Source organism: Pipistrellus kuhlii, unplaced genomic scaffold (assembly GCF_014108245.1).
Source record: "Pipistrellus kuhlii isolate mPipKuh1 unplaced genomic scaffold, mPipKuh1.p scaffold_m20_p_4, whole genome shotgun sequence".
In the NCBI taxonomy this organism is placed as follows: Eukaryota; Metazoa; Chordata; class Mammalia; order Chiroptera; family Vespertilionidae; genus Pipistrellus; species Pipistrellus kuhlii.
In genome coordinates this window covers 49498172-49516231 of record NW_023425540.1, presented here as the reverse complement: position 1 = coordinate 49516231, position 18060 = coordinate 49498172, and the positions used below count along the sequence as shown (strand labels likewise).

The following is an 18060-nucleotide window of genomic DNA, read 5'->3' as shown; positions in this document are numbered from 1 at the left end:
ATTAAAAGGTTGAAAACTTTTTACAATTCAATCGTTAAATGTTGCTCCTAGACAATTTAAAATTATATACGTGACCACATTACATTTCTATTAGACAAATAGAAGTTTATTGTAAGCATGTATCAATGAAATGATAAAATTGTGGTCTAGTGTAACTACAAATGGAGTAAAATGGAAATAAATATTATAAAAGAATAAATCAAACAGTACAATGGTAAGGAGAGGGATGATAATAACAAGAATCTGAAATTGGGTGACTAGTTGTACAACTGGTAGAAAGAAGTTCATAGGTGGAGAATTGATGTGAAGTGAATATTAAAATATTTAGTTTTAGACATGCTGAATTTGAAATGATGGTAGGATATGCAAAAAAAAGAGAAGGTAAGGAGAATATAAAAGATAAAGTCACTGATGTGGCCTGAGTGGGGCCAGCGGATGGTTTTGCTGCAGAGTGAGCAGTTCCTGACGGAGCTGACCAGGCTCTTCCAGAAGTGCCGGCTGTCGGCAGTGTGTTCATCACCATGAAGAAGTATGATGGCCAAACTAAACCCCTTCCAAGGAAAGGTTCAGTGGAGAGCTTTCACCTCAGACAATAAAGTCTGAGAGCTACTGATGGGAAAAAGATTAGCACAGTGTGAGCTCCAAAGAAGTGAATAAGCTTCAGATGGCTTACGCAAACCTACTGAGAGCAAACATGGATGGGCAGAAGCAGAGGGACAAAAAGAGCAAGAGTAAGAAGACAAAGCAGCACAGTGAAGGCTCCAGATGCCCTGCTGTCACCAGCTAACCTCCAAAATGCTATTTTTCTTTTGGTTTTTATTTTTGGCCGCAAAACTTTTGGCCCTACATTAACTGTTTTCATGTGAGATTATGTTCATTTTGCACAGAAGAAGAGCTGTGGTGTTTACAGGGTAGTTATAAGAAGCCAGTTTATTTTAGATCTGGCTATATGGTCTATGTTAACTACTTACATATTCCTAGATTTTAGTTAAAGACTCTGCAGACATCTGTGTGAAGAACAATGCATCATTATACCTGTCTATTTATTTTTTAAAAAGAGATAAAGTTACTGAATATGGCAAAAGGGATACAGATGTATACTAATTAATAATATCAGTAAAATTATGAGGACAAAAGCCATATTGTAAAGGGTTAAGGAATAATAGTAAATAAATACATGTATTGGAGTATAGATCATACTTTTGAGAAGTTGTCACTGAATGAAAACAAAAATAGGGTGAGAGCAAAGAATAAGCATGAGGAAAGGGTTTTGGTTTTGGTTTTGGTTTCCAAGAGGGAATGGAATCTACATGCTTATCTTTTCATTCATTAATTTAGTAAATCAGTCAGTCTTTCAAAAACACAGTTCTATGCCTCAGACATCTAAGTCATTCAAGCTCTATAAGAAAGTTGGAACAAGCATAAAGAAAAAATAGTAATAAGAAAAAGAAGATCAAATAAGTGGAATGAACATATGAACAAAGATACACACACACACACACACACACACACACACACACACACACGTCTTTTAAGGGGAAGTGCAAGCACCTGGGCTAGCTGAGTAAAGGAGTAAGAGTATATAACAAGATAGAGAAGCAGGGACCAGACCAAGGAGTGACTCAGCCACAATAAAAACATTTGCACTTCATCCTCAGGATCAAGGTGAGCCATTAACTAGTTTTAAATAAGGACCTGTACTTTTTTAATAGTTTTGCCAACAGACTGTGGGATAGACTGGAGAAGACCAAAGGAGAAATATCAGATAGGAAAATACTGTAATCATCCTCATGCAGGATAATGAAGGCCAAGCGTGTCGAACTCAAGCACGGGTCAAATAAACAATTTGACAGGCTTGATGAAGGCCTTAATTTGACTTTGGAGGATTTTCTTCCCTGTCCGAGCTTCCTCAGTGGAGCAAACACAATCTAAGCATACATACAAGTTGACTGAGCTGGAAAAAGAACCAAAATGGAAACCAAACCCAAAGCTGGGCTCTCAAGTCAGAATGAGGGCTTACTCAAAACAGGAAGGAGGTATAGACTAAGGACTTATGGATCATATGGGTGGGCCTGGGCTTCCCTCCTCATTTCCTGAGAAGGAATGATCTTTTCCCCTATTCATAAACAAGTACAGCTCGGGCGGCATATATGGGTTAGTTAGATGTCATCGACCTAGAATCTAGTTGCTGGCCAACCTACTTTAGAAAGAAAATTCAAATCTTCTACCATAAATTATATAGTTATATTTATGTATATCTTCATTTTAAGGAAAAGATATCAAAACTATTAAATGCTGAGTAGCTCTCCAAAAGCATAATATGAGTCAAACTTGAACCAGAATATAAGATTAATTTCCTCACTCCTAGCATCATTACATCTGCCCGTTAAGCTACTTCCCATCAAAATGATTTAAAGTTATTCTTTTTTTCCCCCTAATGCTATATGACTCAATGATACCACATAAATCTCAAGGTAATATTGGAGTTATATTTCCTTTAGGAATGCAAAGGGAATTTCTAGTTGATAGCAAAAAGAAAAACAATACTAAATGGTGGGGTTTTTTTCTAAATTTAAGGAGTTCAGTTCTACATATTACTCTTATATTTTTAAAAATTTTTTTTAAATAGAAGCTCATTCTTAGCAACAATATAGCCTGGCTCCCTGTATATACACAAACTTAACTATGGGGATCACAGCATAAAGGTTAACACTATGGGCTTTAAAATAAAACATACAAATGTTTTTCATCACAATTCTGACAAACCACGTGATCTTGGGCAAGTGACTTAACTTCTTAAGTCACAGTTTCTTCATCCATAATAGCAACTCCTTTCGAGGACCATGATGAGGATTAACTGAAAAAATGCACTTAAAGGCTTATCATAATTCCTCGCTCTGGAGTTACTGCTCCCTTATGTGCACTATTAACAGTAGTAATAGTCCCCCTCAGATTCATGGCAGAAAGCTTAGAAGATGGAGGTAAGGCTCTCCTGTGAGCCTTCTGTTTTGCTGGTACTCGTGGCATGGAATTATGTCATATTTGAGCGCATGGCAGGGAGAATGGCAGACTTCTCTGTGTTTTCCAGGAGCACTGGGACTACACCACACACACACAGCTCTAAAATCTAAGCAGATTTCAAAGTTGCTTAAATAGTACTTTTTGGCCAAGAGTCATGTACACTGCCAAATGGCAATGGAATGATTTTCCACTCAAACTTGGCAACAGCAGGATTTAAACAGAAAACTCGGAGGAAAGGAAGGGAAATGATATACTTCCTTCCTCGGGGCAGTTTTGGACTCTTTAGCACCATAGATAAAAATTATAAAGAGAGAACTTTGGGGTATTATAGTATTTATATAATGTATCAGAAATAAATTGAAAATGAATTGCAAGCTACCATCAGAACCCCCTTTCTGCCACGTTTTCATATCTGTGAAGTCTTTTTCAAAAGAAATTGGAATTTCTTCCTTTGGGTGCTCTTACTTGAGTAGTGAAGATATTTGAGTCAAATGGGAGACACTTGACTTCAGTGATCCTGCAAAAGTTCTTCTATTCTTTGAAAATATAAAATAGAACCCAATAGCAAAATAATTGTTTGCATATTTCCATTATTCTTAATTGTAAGAGGAATCAGGGGAAATGTCAATGGATGTTTAAATCTTCTCTAAACTGAATTCCAATCCAAAGTATCCTGGTGGCATTCTAACTAAATTTAAAAACTTGCAAGGATAAAGGTTCTATGCTTCCTCAGAAAACCCTACTGCAAAGTACTAACAGGAAATGTTTTCTTATTTATGTATACATGGCTTACTTCCAAAAAAAGATTTGAGGCAAGGCATAAAGATATATAGATATAGATATAGATATAGATATAGATATAGATATAGATATAGATATAGATATAGATATAGATATAGATATAGATATATCACATTGAGATGGGAGAAAAACATAAATGAGGAAACTAGGAGAAAAATAAAACAATTGTAAGGGGAAAAAATAAGATATTAATGCTAAATGTGGGTCACAAACTTGCTCTAAGCATCCTAGCACTCAGTAAAAAGAGGTCACTTACATTACTTACTACCTATAAAAATAACAACAATAATTTGCTTAAGCAAACTTATTGTTATCTAATACATTCTTCCTGCTAGGGTTTGTAACAACTTTCCTATAAAAAGGAAGGCTGTCATTTAGGATATAGAAAACAATTTTCATATATTTCAGAGATTTCTACTGTTATATTTAGGTGAAAGATGTCATGACATCAGCAAAAATAAATAAATATTCCTAGTTAAGACAAAGAGAAAACAGCTAATAAACATATTCTAAATAATATTCCCCTGTGTAAGATTAGCAGTTGATGCTCCTTTAAAAAAATCTGTAAGAAATATTGTTTGATTTCCAATGATGAAATTAGTGTACTATAAGATGCTATAGATTAGAGACTAATAGTTTCGTATTTTATGGAATTATATGTCTGTGGTAGATAGAATAATGGCCCTCATAAGATGTTCACGTCCTAATCCTGGAAACTTGCGAATGTTACCTTACATAGCAAAAGGAACTTTGTAGAGGTAATTAAGTTAAGAACTTTGAGATGGTAAATTATTCTGCATTATCTGGATTGGCTCAATTCTATATAATAAAAGCCTAATATGCTAAGTGTCCAGTGCTTGGTTGGCCTTTCAACCAATCAAAGCATAATATGCTAATGATGTGCTAAGACCATTCAACCATTTATTATGATGTGCATTGACCACCAGGGAGCAGATACTCCAACAAGGTTAGCTTGCTGCTGAGGTCTGGCTGATTAGGACTGAGAGAGATGAGCTGGACACGCCCTAGAGCCCTCCTGTGGTCCCTCTCCAGCTGGCCAACATCCCACATCCCTTTTCAGACCCCAATTGTGCACAGGTAGAATCCCTCAGCCTGGCCTGCACCCTCTCTAAATCCAGCACCCCTTGGAGGATGTCAGAGAGCTGGTTTCTGCCCAATCCCACAGGCCAGGCTGAGGGACCCCACTGGTGCACAAATTCAAACACCACGCCTCTAGTATAATCATAAGAGTCCTTTTAAGAGGGAGGCAAAAGAGTCAGCATCTGAGAGGAGAAGAATGATGACAGATGCAGAGGTTGGAGTGATACAGGAAGGGGACATGAGCCAATAAATCAGATGACATGTAGAAGCTAAAAAAAAAAAAAAAATCAAGAAAATGAATTCTTCCCCAGAACTTCTAGAAGGAATGCAGCCCTGCTGACACCTTGATTTAGGATTTCTGACATACAAAATTAATAAGATGATAATTTTGTGTTGTTTTAACTACTAAATCTATGATAATTTTTAGAGCAATAGTAGCAATCTAATTCAATGACTACGAATTAAATATATTACTTATGATCTCATGAATTTCTACTCAGATGTCAAAAATAAGCAAATATATATGATTTTTAAAAATGTTCAATTGAAAACATATCTCCTATATTTAAGCTAAATCACAAAATGAGCCCCAGGTATATTTAGGTACTTTTAATTAACAGCTCTCAAAGCATGCTTGATAGTACATTAATTCTGTGTGTAATAATAGGTATTAATCACTAAAAGAATTCTATTGTAAGATTAAACAACTTGGCAAGACTATACTATTTCATTGGAGTATAATTGAAATAATTTTTTTTCAATTACCCGAGGAGTTTAGATTCACTAAGAAGTTTCTGTTATACCAAAGGTCCAAATAAAATCAACTCTACTATAAGCAATAGGTATAAGATGAAGGCACTGTAGTAAAATAAATGTACTAAATGATAGTATGAAAATGTCATGCAAGCCCTATTGAGTCTTGCTTATCAACACTCATCACAATTTCACACTCCTCAGCCAATAGCCATGTAGCCACCCCTGTATTCCCTGCTCACCAAGCACAAGGACTGCTCAGATAACATAGCTGCTCCTTCATGTCTCTGCCACCTGCCACTGACCTTGACCAAGGAAGCTTGCCTAGGCTTTTATTTAGAGAAATGGCATCAGGGCTACTCATTAATCAAAGTGGGGAAAAAAGCAAGCCATCTATCTCATTTATATAACCAGCCTCCTAAAATTCACTCACCCAATGTATTCCACCATCCCTCATCCAATTTTCTCCAGAGGGAAAAAAAATTGTCAATAATCAGTTTAGTGGAACACAATCTTCAAACACGGATATTGCTGAAGCTTCAGGTCTACTACTAAAGAAGAAGATTTCAATAGTTTCCAAGTTCCTGGGCAAAGAAAAAATGGCTTCAAAGCTTGTCAACAAGAGCCAAAGCTTGGTCTCTCATAAACTTAGTGCTATGCTACAAATTTTATCAAATGCCTTCATTATGAAACAAATGAGTACCATGAATATTTAAGAGAGGAGGGAAATCATATAGTGTTTTTCACACATTTATGACCCAGGAACTTTCTTCTCCGGAGCCTGTACAGAACATTTTGGAAAACAATTTGCTACTAGTTATATATGAAATTTTCTACACATCAGTCAACATTTTGAAGGACTATTGTGAGAAAAGAAAAGAAAAAGGCAATATGAAAAAATTTCTACAGGGGCAGTTTGAAAACTCATTTTGGCCAAATGACAAGGCAAATTAAAGAAGCTTGTTTCTTTAATTTTGGAGATTTGGGCCCTTTACTATGAACAACTAAGGTTAATTGAAGCTAAGATAGACTAAGAATCCCCAAGTGTCAGGCATGTGATTAAATCAGGAATTGACCTCTTGAGGTCAAGATAGGATAAGAATCAAAGATGTCAACCTCTGGCCTGAAATCAACACAGTTAAAGGAAGCCAGGTCACCCAATGTCCCCCATATCCTACCAACTCAAAGTGCAGAAACCAAGATAACATGACTCAAAATTAGTATCTCAGCATCAACCCAGCTACTAAAATTAGGGGGGAAGGGGATATTTCAAACAAAATAAATAGTGTCCTGAGAAATAACTGTCATTATTTTTCAAAATCATAGAAAATAGCCATATAATATCTGGCAAGTGAACAATCACTCACTATCTGGGAATTCTATAGGCCTTATGCACAGAATAATTTCCTCAGTTACAATCCTCTTGATTAGCCTAAGAACTGGAAAAAAAATGCTAATTTTGAGAACTTTCAAAAGAAGGCATAAGAATCAATCATTAACGAAAATTTTTCCATAGAAAGTTATCAACCAAACTTTCCCATTTCAAAATACTTCTAAAAGAAATTTTATTTACCAAATTTTTATATTCCAGGAAGAAAAACAAAATTATAAGCACTGGTTTTTTTTACCTGGAAAAGCATATAAACATCCACAACTACACACACTAACACACAAAACCGAAATTAATATAACACAGTATAGACTGTTGGAAAAAGGAACTTAATACCACATAGCAGCCACTGTGAATTTATTGTCTTAGATGAGCTGGTCTTTAATCAGGATGATGTAATTATTTTTTTAAAAACAAAAGAGAATATCAAGCTTATATCAATTATATTTTCACAAAACAAACTTGAAATATGGTCACAATGATTAACATATTTTACCATTAAAATTCATTCATTCAATAGATACTTATTGAATACTTTCTCTAAACACTAATAATGGTGAGTACTAATATATCTGTGTGTCTATCACATAATTACATTTGTTTAATTCCAAACTGCACAAATATAAAATTACTTGTGACCAAAAAAATAATGTTTTATAGTCATGTATCTCTTGTTATTTATTGAGAACCATAAAGGAAAGATAACTTTCTAAATCCTAAAGTGACACAGTCCTTTTAAACTGTACATTCTGGGAGTTTTACTATATTTTCTTGCAGGGGTCCTCAAACTTTTTAAAGTGGGGGCCAGACCACGGTCCCTCAGAGAGCTGGAGGGCCGGACTATATGAACTACTAATTCCTACGGTAACACCTCGGCTGCGCTCACTGCCCAAAAAACCTGACGGGCCGGATCAGACTCCTCTGCGGGCCGCATGTGGCCCGCGGGCCGTAGTTTGAAGACGCCTGTAAGTGTTGGATGGTATGCTTTCTTAAAAATATTAAATTAGTTTTACCTTTTCTCTCAGGTTTATAGATACTACATAATTTGGTCTGGTGTTTTGTTACTAAAGAAAATAAGTAATTTCAAACGGAAAACGCATTTTAATGCATGCTTTTATAATTAAAAACTATTTTTTAAAATTAGGCATTTGTTTTCGAAAATCCAACTAAATCTGCAGAGGTTTTATTTTATTTAAAAGTGTGCTTATTTTTAAAATAGAGACAGACTTATAGAGAGCAGGCTCACAGCTCTGGTACGGGGATGCCTAAGAAGAAGATTAAGCAAAAAAGAAAAAGAAAAAAAAAAGACAGAGAATTCATGGACATAGACAACAGTGTGGTGATGGTGGGAATGGGGTTAGAGGGGAGGTGAAAGAGGGAATAGAGGGGAAAAATTAAATTACATTTAAAAGTATGCTTATTTTCACTAACTATTAAACATTGATAGCATTGCATTTCCACTTCCTATTTAGCAGAAACACATCATAAAAGCAGCCATGAAAACAGAAATGATACACTGCAACCTAGAATATTTTAAAAGAAAATTGCCAAAACAAAAGATTTTCCAGTATCTAAACAGCAGGTATAGGAACAAACCCAAACTTATTACAAATAGTTTTCTCAGAAGTGTGTGGTCTGGACCCTATATGATGATTAGACTAAATATTTCTTTTCAAATATTATAACTGTTGATTTAATAAAACCATGTATCTCACAACTCGTTATCTCTTTCATGCACTGTCTTACATTACATTAGTAATATAACATAAGTAATCTGAGTACACAAGGAAGGAGCATTGCCCCTGTTGGTAACAACAGTGAAAAAATAAAATTTTGTAACTTAAGCATCATTTTCAGGCAAATCATTAACAACCAGCACAGCTATTTTTCACTATGTGATTGGCATTGTATTAGAGATAAAAATATTATCCCCATTTCTGTGGTTCCTAAGTACCAAGAAGGTGAAGCTAGCAGTTTTTTCTCTTTTTGAAGAAATGTCCATTTAAAGGACATTTCTTCAAAAAGAGAAAAAAACTGCTAGCTTAATTTTTTTTAGTTTTAGCTAAGTAAAATTATCTTAATTCCAAAATCACTCATTGCAAAAAACCTGGATATATTGAATAATTTCCATAAAAATAGTAATTTGGACATGAAATGTGTGTGGAGAAACTGGATTATCTCTATAGCTCATCAACCTAACAATCTTTAAGCAGCATAATATGCTATGGGAAAAGAACATAATTTTTCTCAACATTATTATTTATATCATATTCATGAGTAAATTGAAAATGAGAGATGTTAAGTAATAACCTAACATCATTGTTTGTGAACAACAGAACTGGGCCTCAACCACAATCGATAGCTAAGATCACCACCCAGCTTGCCTGTATCACCCCATACTGAACCTCCAATTCCAATGTACTCTGAAAATAAATAAAAACACAGAATGCATTCTATAATGCAACTACATTCCACCTTGCAAGTCATTATCAGAAATATTTTTTTCTCATGCCAGAAAGTCTATAGTTCAATTTCTATTTCTATGAACTATTTTATGCATAAGTATTCTTTCAGGGGGGGGAAAAAATGTATACATCCTAATTCTTATACATGGGAAAGACAAGAGCTTACTGTGCATCCCCCAAAATTCCCCCAGGATAGAATCTGTAGTCCCATGTGTAAGCCTCCCCTCAGGTCCAAGACTCATGCCCAGCATGGTTCCCTTGTCCATTGAGTGCCGTCTCCCACTGGTCAGACCTCTTGTTGTCCTGTCTGGGTCATGGGAGCAAGCCCAATGACACCACAGGTGAGAAAACCCTCTTTAATAATATTCCTCACTGATCTTTTTAATTATAAAGAAACAGCAAGGAATTTTATATGTAAGAATAGCTTCCCTTCCCTTTTTGTTCAGAGGTTTGCCATGCTTACTCCAAGCATAAATTAAGCATTCCCATTATAAAATATTTAGGGCTTCATTTTAAATTCTTCTCAGTGGTTGCAGTAATTCATATTCAGGCACTTTCCAGGCCCTCGAAGCAGCATGGTTCCATTTTTAAACCAACTTCCTTGTTTTGCAGAGAGGCAGAGACAGCCCAAAATGCTCATGTAATGAGATTTTTCTCATTAATAAAGGCTTTTTAAATAAATTAAATCTGCTTGTGTTTTCCTAGTACTCCTAACACTTTTAATATGATGCTTACTTAAATTTCTAAAGTATCTGATGAAGTGTTAGCGTGGATGTTACTCCAGCATCTTCCTCTCTGCTGAGATAGGTGTCCTTCCAACTTGCCACCCACTCTCCCCCCACCCTGGGGAAAGCTCTCTATTAGCACACTCTAGGTCAGATCTTCACATGTCTGTCCCCACTTCCAGAATGTAAGCAGGCACCTTACCTTATTTGCTTTTTAACTGCATTTAATAAATATATTTGGGAGAAAGGAAGATATGAAAACCAAATACAGCTTTTCCCTACCTCTTTTTCCTTCTCTTCTTTTCTGAAGGATTTCAAACCACTACTGTATGAGCAGAATAAGGCAGGCATCTAGATGCAAAACCAACGCAGGGGCAGGGTGAGAAAGATGTTCAGGAAGGCCACCTAGCATGTGTCAGTACCTGAGTGGGGTGAGGAGGACATTCATGTGATAGGACAACCTGGAGCAGGAATCCAGAAGCCAAGTAGGGTGACACAGGAATCCCCCAGAAGGCACAATCCAGAGCAGGTACCAGAGCCAGAGCAGCAGGGTGAAGGAGGCGTCCATCAACTGTGAGAGCCCAGCACAGGAAGTCAGAGCCTGGAGAATGAAGAGAGCATTGGCAGAGGGAGTGAACTGAGCTCAGTGACAGAGCCCTGGCTGGGGAAGAAGAGTATCCACAGGGCAGGCACCCTAGCAGGAGGTGTCAGAGCCCGGGCAGAGTGAGGAGGGTATTCCAAATGGAGTGATCCATTATGGGCTTGTGAGGGTATCTGAGCCTAGGCCAGTGAGAAAGACCAGGGGGTGACAGTCAGGTATGAGGTGTGTTGTACGTAGGGGAAAGTAAGCAGAAGGAGGACGGGCCTGATGTGAGGTGCTCCCTGAGCACTGATGCCTCAGTGCTGGATGCCACTGTGACTGGCCTGGGGTGTTGGAACATGGCTGTGGTGAGCAGGCATGACTGACGTCCAGGGGATGAACTAACAAGTGACCTGAACAAAGGCCTAGTAATAATAATGGGAGCCACGTTTCTCACTGTCAGATAAGAGTAGCAAATATGGAAGGGACCAAAACCCTGGGAAATTTTGTCTGGGAATCTACATTCACCTGAGAGAACAAATTGGCAAGTGTAGCTTAAAATTGGTTAGAATTTTTTTAAATAAGCATAAGAACTGATTATTACTCAAAATATTAGTATATTTACCTATATTAAATATGTTTTGCTTTATATAAAATTTTATATCTTATGTGGTATTTTAATCTTAATATATTTTAAATTCTGATATAAAGCTTCAAAACTATCAGTGGGGATAGAGGATGTTGCACTAGGTGGTAGATCCTGACCTTGGGAGATCCAGAGCAGCTCCACCTTCCTCCAGCTCCCCTTCTTCCAGCTCCTATCTTCCAGCCCCCTTCCTCCCTGGGCCACTCCCGACCCCGGGGTACAGGGTAAGTTTATCAGATGAGTACCTCACCACCTCTTGTTGCAAAACTTTCCTCACCCAGAAGACTGCCCTCTGATGATAACGGCAAGATGGCTTAAGCTTTACCTGCCATGGAGTCAAGTTGCCCCACAGGATACTCACACATCTCTGCCACTCCAAATCAAATAGAACATGCCTACTCCTGCAGCTTCTGCCTCTCTTAGTTCTCCTGCTCAGCAGCTGACTGGCTGTTCTTCCCCCTGTATGTAATCTTTAGAAAACTTTTATAATGTACTTTCTTTCAAATAAGAAGAATGCACTAAGCTTGTAGAGCTAGTCTTGTGTCTAAAATGAACCTGCGAATGAACTAGCCAAATACTAGATCATGGTCTATATCCATGGTATAGAATTTTCTTCAAGAAGCTAACCCATAATGAAAGCAAGTACCAAGGTACTTGCATCATTTAGGCCAGCTCCCCACTCTAACCAAGGAAATCTGGAAATGGGAGAAAGAAGCCATGATGAAACAGAAGACAAGGGAGCACTCCTATAAACAGGAATATCAAAGCTTGACTAACTCCCAAAAGCACTGTTTGACAATTCAAAGGCATGAATCCTGCCAGTCCATTCAATCCTTCTGTCTGTTATTCAGTCTCTCTATTGTGCACCTGGTAAAACTCTATCAACTGAAAAAAGGAACCATAAATTATGTATTTCCTGAAACAAAGATAAATCAAGGGAAATGTTGTACTTAGGGCAGGGGAGGGTGGCTGGGAAGAGAGATCAACCAATGAATTTGTATGCATATATGCATAACGGGGGGGGGGGAGAGGGGAGGGGGTTAGAAGTGGTTTATGGGAGAAAAAGGAAGACTTATGTAATAGTTTCAACAATAAACATTTAGAAAAATATATATATCATTTTAATAATGTAAACCTATATTGGGTTATCCTTAATTTAATCATAAACAACTTTTTTTTTAACTTAACATAAAGTTAAATACCATTATCAAATACTCATTTTTTAAAGAGTGGTGTTACTTTTTTCCACATTTGAAAGTATTGCTTTCCTTATTCTTGTGTAGACACTAAAATTGAAGAGAATAAACAGGGCAGTTTTAAGCAAACTCTTCTCGGTAAATTGGTGAATACCTCATCCAATCCCTCCTAGAGCCTGTTAAAGAAGAGCTTGAATTTTAGAGCTAAAAAGTGTCCTGTAGGAAACAGCAGGCAGTCCTCCCCAGAAAGCTGCAGGTTCCAGACACCTCTGTGAGCTAGCAGTGAGCCCCTGACCACCGCGGGAGGCTCGCAGACACGACACGTTCAGTGCCAAAGCAAGAGCTCTATCTAATTAGCGAAGGATTCCAGTCTGATAGTAAAGGGCTTAACCTGCTTTGGGAAATAATGAGCCATATAATGTTTGAAGCTTCCATGTAAGTTTTAGAGAAGAATGGCAGTGCTGAGAGCTGCCTTCCAAGTGTTAAACTGACAGACACAGGTGACCAAACAATGAACTGTACACTTGGCAAAGAATGAGAAAATATTCGGCATCTGCTAGGCATCTGCTAGCGTCCTCCAGATCAGCATTCCTCTTTTGTCCCTGAAATAAGGTGAAACAATTTGATAGACCACACAATGGTTGAGTTGATAAAATGTATTTTATGAAAATTTGGCTAGATACTTTTTTTCTACATAAGTCAACACCTGGGAACTTCTCTGAAGATCAGAGACAAATCTCAGTTGAAGGCTGAAAGTTCATTAGCAAACATAAACATTCAGTAGTTAGAATTACCTAACATGATGTCTATACCCAGAGCCCGAATGCTAAATAAATGAGAAAAAATTGTCTTGTCCTCTAATCTAAAAAAGTATTATTACTCCCAAAAGTTGCTTGCATACATGAGTTTTTACTTTTTTTAACTATACACTCTCTAAGAGTAAGAGTACTTTGACTTTAATTTCATGTAACTGCATAGGGGGAAAATACTTATTGTTCACCAAAACAATATATATATATATATATATATATATATATATATATATATATATATATGCATTCTTTAATAAACTACCCTGTTTCCCTGAAAATAAGACAGTGTCTTATATTAATTTTTGCTCCCAAAGATGCGCTAGGTCTTATTTTCAGGGGATGTCTTATTTTTCCATGAAGAACAATACGGTACATATTTATTGTTAAATGAAAATAAAGGAAATTTATTACCTGTATACTGTACGGTAGTACGGTAGTTGTCAACACAAACCAGACAAACTGTGAATCCTACAGTATCAAGAATTTACTCATTTATTCAATGACAATCATGTCATCATCTTCTGGAACATCATCATAACAATCCAATTCCTGAATTTCCTGGTGAATTTCTTGTGACTCCATTTCTTTCAGAATCAGTGGACCAAATCTCTCATGTTTAGCCCAGGGGGGCCTTATTTTCGGGGGATGCCTTATATTTCACTCAGAAGGAAACCTGTAAGTAGGTCTTATTTTCAGAAGATGTCTTATTTTTGGGGAAACAGAGTATGTAGATAACTGTTAAATTAATCTTTGTGTTTTCCTATTTCACCCACTGAACTGGTTACACTTAAAATAGCTAAGTCTTCTAGGATAAACTAAAGTATATATACTGTATATGAAAATGTTGATGTTTTACACATTTTGGTAATGCTGAATTTTCTTTCAGTATTTGTTAGAAGGTTTAAAAACTCTTGGCTTAATATTAAATGTGTTTCTAAAGATTCATCTTAAGAATTATAAACCTCAAGTAAGTTAACAAATCACTAATAGTCATCCAAAAGTCCAAGAACTGGGATTAGAAATTTTGAGTGAAAAACATTACAATACAAATATCTAGTATAGTTACTGTATTAACTTACTAAAAGCCAAAAATTTCTGAATCCTGAAATACATCTGTCCCCAAGGTTTCATTTCAGCTTTATGGAATTGAGGGATTGTGAATGATACATTTGTTTTCCCAACCAGAATACTGAGGATCAGGGTTTTTGTCTCTAATAGAAATACTTTGAAATAGCATGAATATATAGACCCCAGAAAGAAAAAGGATTATATGCTTTGGACTGAACTATCCTCATTTCCTTTTCCTTCCCTTTTTGCAATGGGCAACCATTTTCTCCAGGGAAAGAAGAGTAAAGGCTCTGTTGCACCATGACCCCAGGAAAAGCAAAGGCACGTCATCTGCCTCATCCCTTGCCAGGTAAGGAAGAACTATATCTTGGTGGATGTGCAAAAGGACCTAAGTCTTCCAGTAGGCCTCAATGTTCAAAGGTCTTATGGAACACAAGTTAGGCAAGTTATCCAGAAAGTTGGGCAAATGACTTGGTGATTTAACCATACAAACTAACAGAGATGTAAGCTACTTTAATTGGAAGAAAGTTACTGAATTTGAAAGCCAATTGCTTGTAGGGATAAATATAAACATTGAAGAGCATCAAAGGTTTTAATTGCTCATAGTTGTAAAAGTGGCTGTTATAACTTTACTAAAGGCCCAATGCATGAAATTCATGCAAGAGTAGGCGTTCCTTCCCCCAGATCCCTACCTGATTTCCCCTAACTGCTTGCCTGCCTACCTGATCACCCCTAATCACTTTGCCTGCCTGATTGCCCCTAACTGCTTGCTTGGGGGCGGGGCCAGCCTGGTCATGTGCTGTCTGCCTACCTGATCTCCCCTAATACCTTGCCTGCCTATTTGATCACCCCTAACCGCTGGGCTCCCTATCTCATCTCCCCTAACCACTTGCCTGTCAACCTGATCACCCCTAACTGCTGGTCTGCCTACCTAATCACTCATAACCACTCTGCCTGCCTGACTGATTGCCCCTATATACTTGCTTGGGGGGTAGAACCAGCCCAATGAGGGGCCATCTGCTTACCAGATCACCCCTAACTGCTGGTCTGTCTACCTGATCATCCCTAACCCCTCTGCCTGCCTGCCTGATTGCCCTTACCACTTGCTTGGAGGTATGTACAGAGATAGTTACATAAAACAAGAAACAACACAACACATATTAAGATAAAGGAATAGGCTTCCCATTCCCCCAATTCCCATTAAAAACAACTAGTGCAAGGAGGGAAATTACCAAAGGTGAATGGTTCAGCCTTTCCAGCCAGCACTGACTTCTAGTTGGTCAGCCTCAGGTCATTACTGGTCATTACGACACAGGGTTTTTATATATTAGGATAATAAAATTACATTAATATAATATTGTTATATGATTACATTCTGTTAATATAATACTGTTATATTATTATTTATCTCCCTTGCTAGAACATAAGCTCCCCTCTGGTAGAGATTTTCATAGTTGTTCACTGAGCACATAGACAGTGCCCAGCACATACCACAAAAATTGTGGAATATAAAAGTAAAAATTAAAACAAGAAAAATATTGAAAATACTTTATATATTTTAATACTTTATATAGTATAACAGAATCAGATACTAATTTTTAAAAATAATCTCCAAGAAGAGTTCATCTGTTCTCACTAAAGGAAAGGTGCCACACAACCTGGCCCTCCAGCATCATCCTCAGCTGGAGAGAGCCCTCTCCATGGCAGACAAGTCTTACACATGGGTCTTCCCACCACATAGACCTTGGCCCTAGTTTCAGGACAATAATCTCATACCAGGCATTGGTATTTCCCATCTGAACTAATTCTACCATAATATTTACATTGCCACTTATTCAAGGGAATAGACATGGATTAAATGTTTAGACCCAACGTCCTAGAAACAAATTTGAATAAGGCTTGGAGCCAAAAGAATAATAATAATAATAATAATAATAATAATAATAGACTTGGCTTGAGGCTATTAATATTTATGTGTGCTTATCTAAGCACTGAATTTTGAGGTAACAATTGAAAAATACAACTGCAATTTTGGGTTTAATCACAATTTTAGTGTTAGGAATTATTTAAAATATAAGCTGTATCTTACTGAAATACAATAGTTCAAAGTATTTTATAAGCTTTAGATAAATGAGTGGGGGGAGGGGAGGATGAATGTTTTAATGGCCCATGGACAGACAATAGTGTGGGGAAGGCATGGAAAGGGGTAGGGGTGAGGTGTAAGGGGTTAATAGGAGGGAGAGATGAGGGTGTAATTCCATTAGGTATAATTCCATTAGGTATAATTCCTTCTGCTCCTCTGCCCTTTCTTTCCTTGTTTTTAATCATAATCATAACCTCAGTGAATGTTGGATGAATGATTCCAATTCTGGCCTATCATCAAGCGTACCATGAGTGTCCAGTGGGGTTATGAGATATTAATTAAAAATACACCAATAGACAAAGTTATAAAACATTTAACTGACAAAGACTATGGAAATGTACAGAGATAGTTACATAAAACAAGAAACAACACAACACATATTAAGATAAAGGAATAGGCTTCCCATTCCCCCAATTCCCATTAAAAACAAATAGTGCAAGGAGGGAAATTACCAAAGGTGAATGGTTCAGCCTTTCCAGCCTCATCAGTGCCTCACCTGACTCCTCTCTGTGCTCACATGTTCATTCATGGGAGTGGCTGGTAAACAACCCCAGCACATTCTGAAGGTTCACTGTGAAACTAGAAAAAACAAAGATATAGTATTCCTCAGAAGGCTCTGGGTTTAGACCTGTCCTAGACCAATTTCCACAGGCACTCCAATACCATTTACCTATAGAACATCTTCCAGTCCTTCCATTCCCTCAAAAGTAACAGGTTCAAATATATCTTTCTGGTCAAACAGGGTTTCCTTTAAAGGGTTTAAATAAAAACAAGTTTTTAAAATACATTCTATCCTACATGATCCATCATAATGATTCTTCTTTTTATTGGCTAGACTATTTTCTTGTATTCACACAGGGAAGATACTAGGGTAAGTTCACAGCAAACTTGAAGTGAACATTTCTGTTCTGGGCTGAATTGTATCCAGAATCTAAGAATGTGACTGTATTAGGAGTACTGCCTTTAAAGAAATTGTCGAGGTAAAATGAAGTTGTATGGCTAGTGTCCTTAGATCAGCGGTTCTCAAGCTGTGGGTCGAGACCCCCTTTGGGGATTGAACAACCCTTTCACAGGGGTAGCCTAAGACTATTGGAAAACACAGATATTTACATTATGATTCATAACAGTAGCAAAATTACAGTTATGAAGTAGCAATGAAAATAATGTTATGGTTGGGTATAGGACTCTCTTTCACAGCCCGCGTAGAAAGAGTTCCAATTCAGGGTTCAGGTTCTGGAGAAGGGCCGCACACAAATGAAAAGAGACTTGAAGAAATTCAATTTGGCGATTTGGGGGGCCAGGCGGTAGTCCAACTCTAGTGGGAGAACTACTCCGGCTCTGGCCCTGCCATCCCCTTTT

At 37.2% G+C, this 18060-nt stretch overlaps 1 long non-coding RNA gene across 1 annotated transcript; it reads left to right on the top strand.

Moving 5' to 3' along the window:
• Nucleotides 1-269: 269 nt before the first annotated feature.
• On the top strand, nucleotides 270-17856 carry LOC118703444. The gene is made up of 3 exons (XR_004983035.1): nucleotides 270-282; nucleotides 11080-11086; nucleotides 17693-17856. It is a non-coding gene; the product is annotated as an uncharacterized LOC118703444 (long non-coding RNA).
• Nucleotides 17857-18060: the final 204 nt, after the last annotated feature.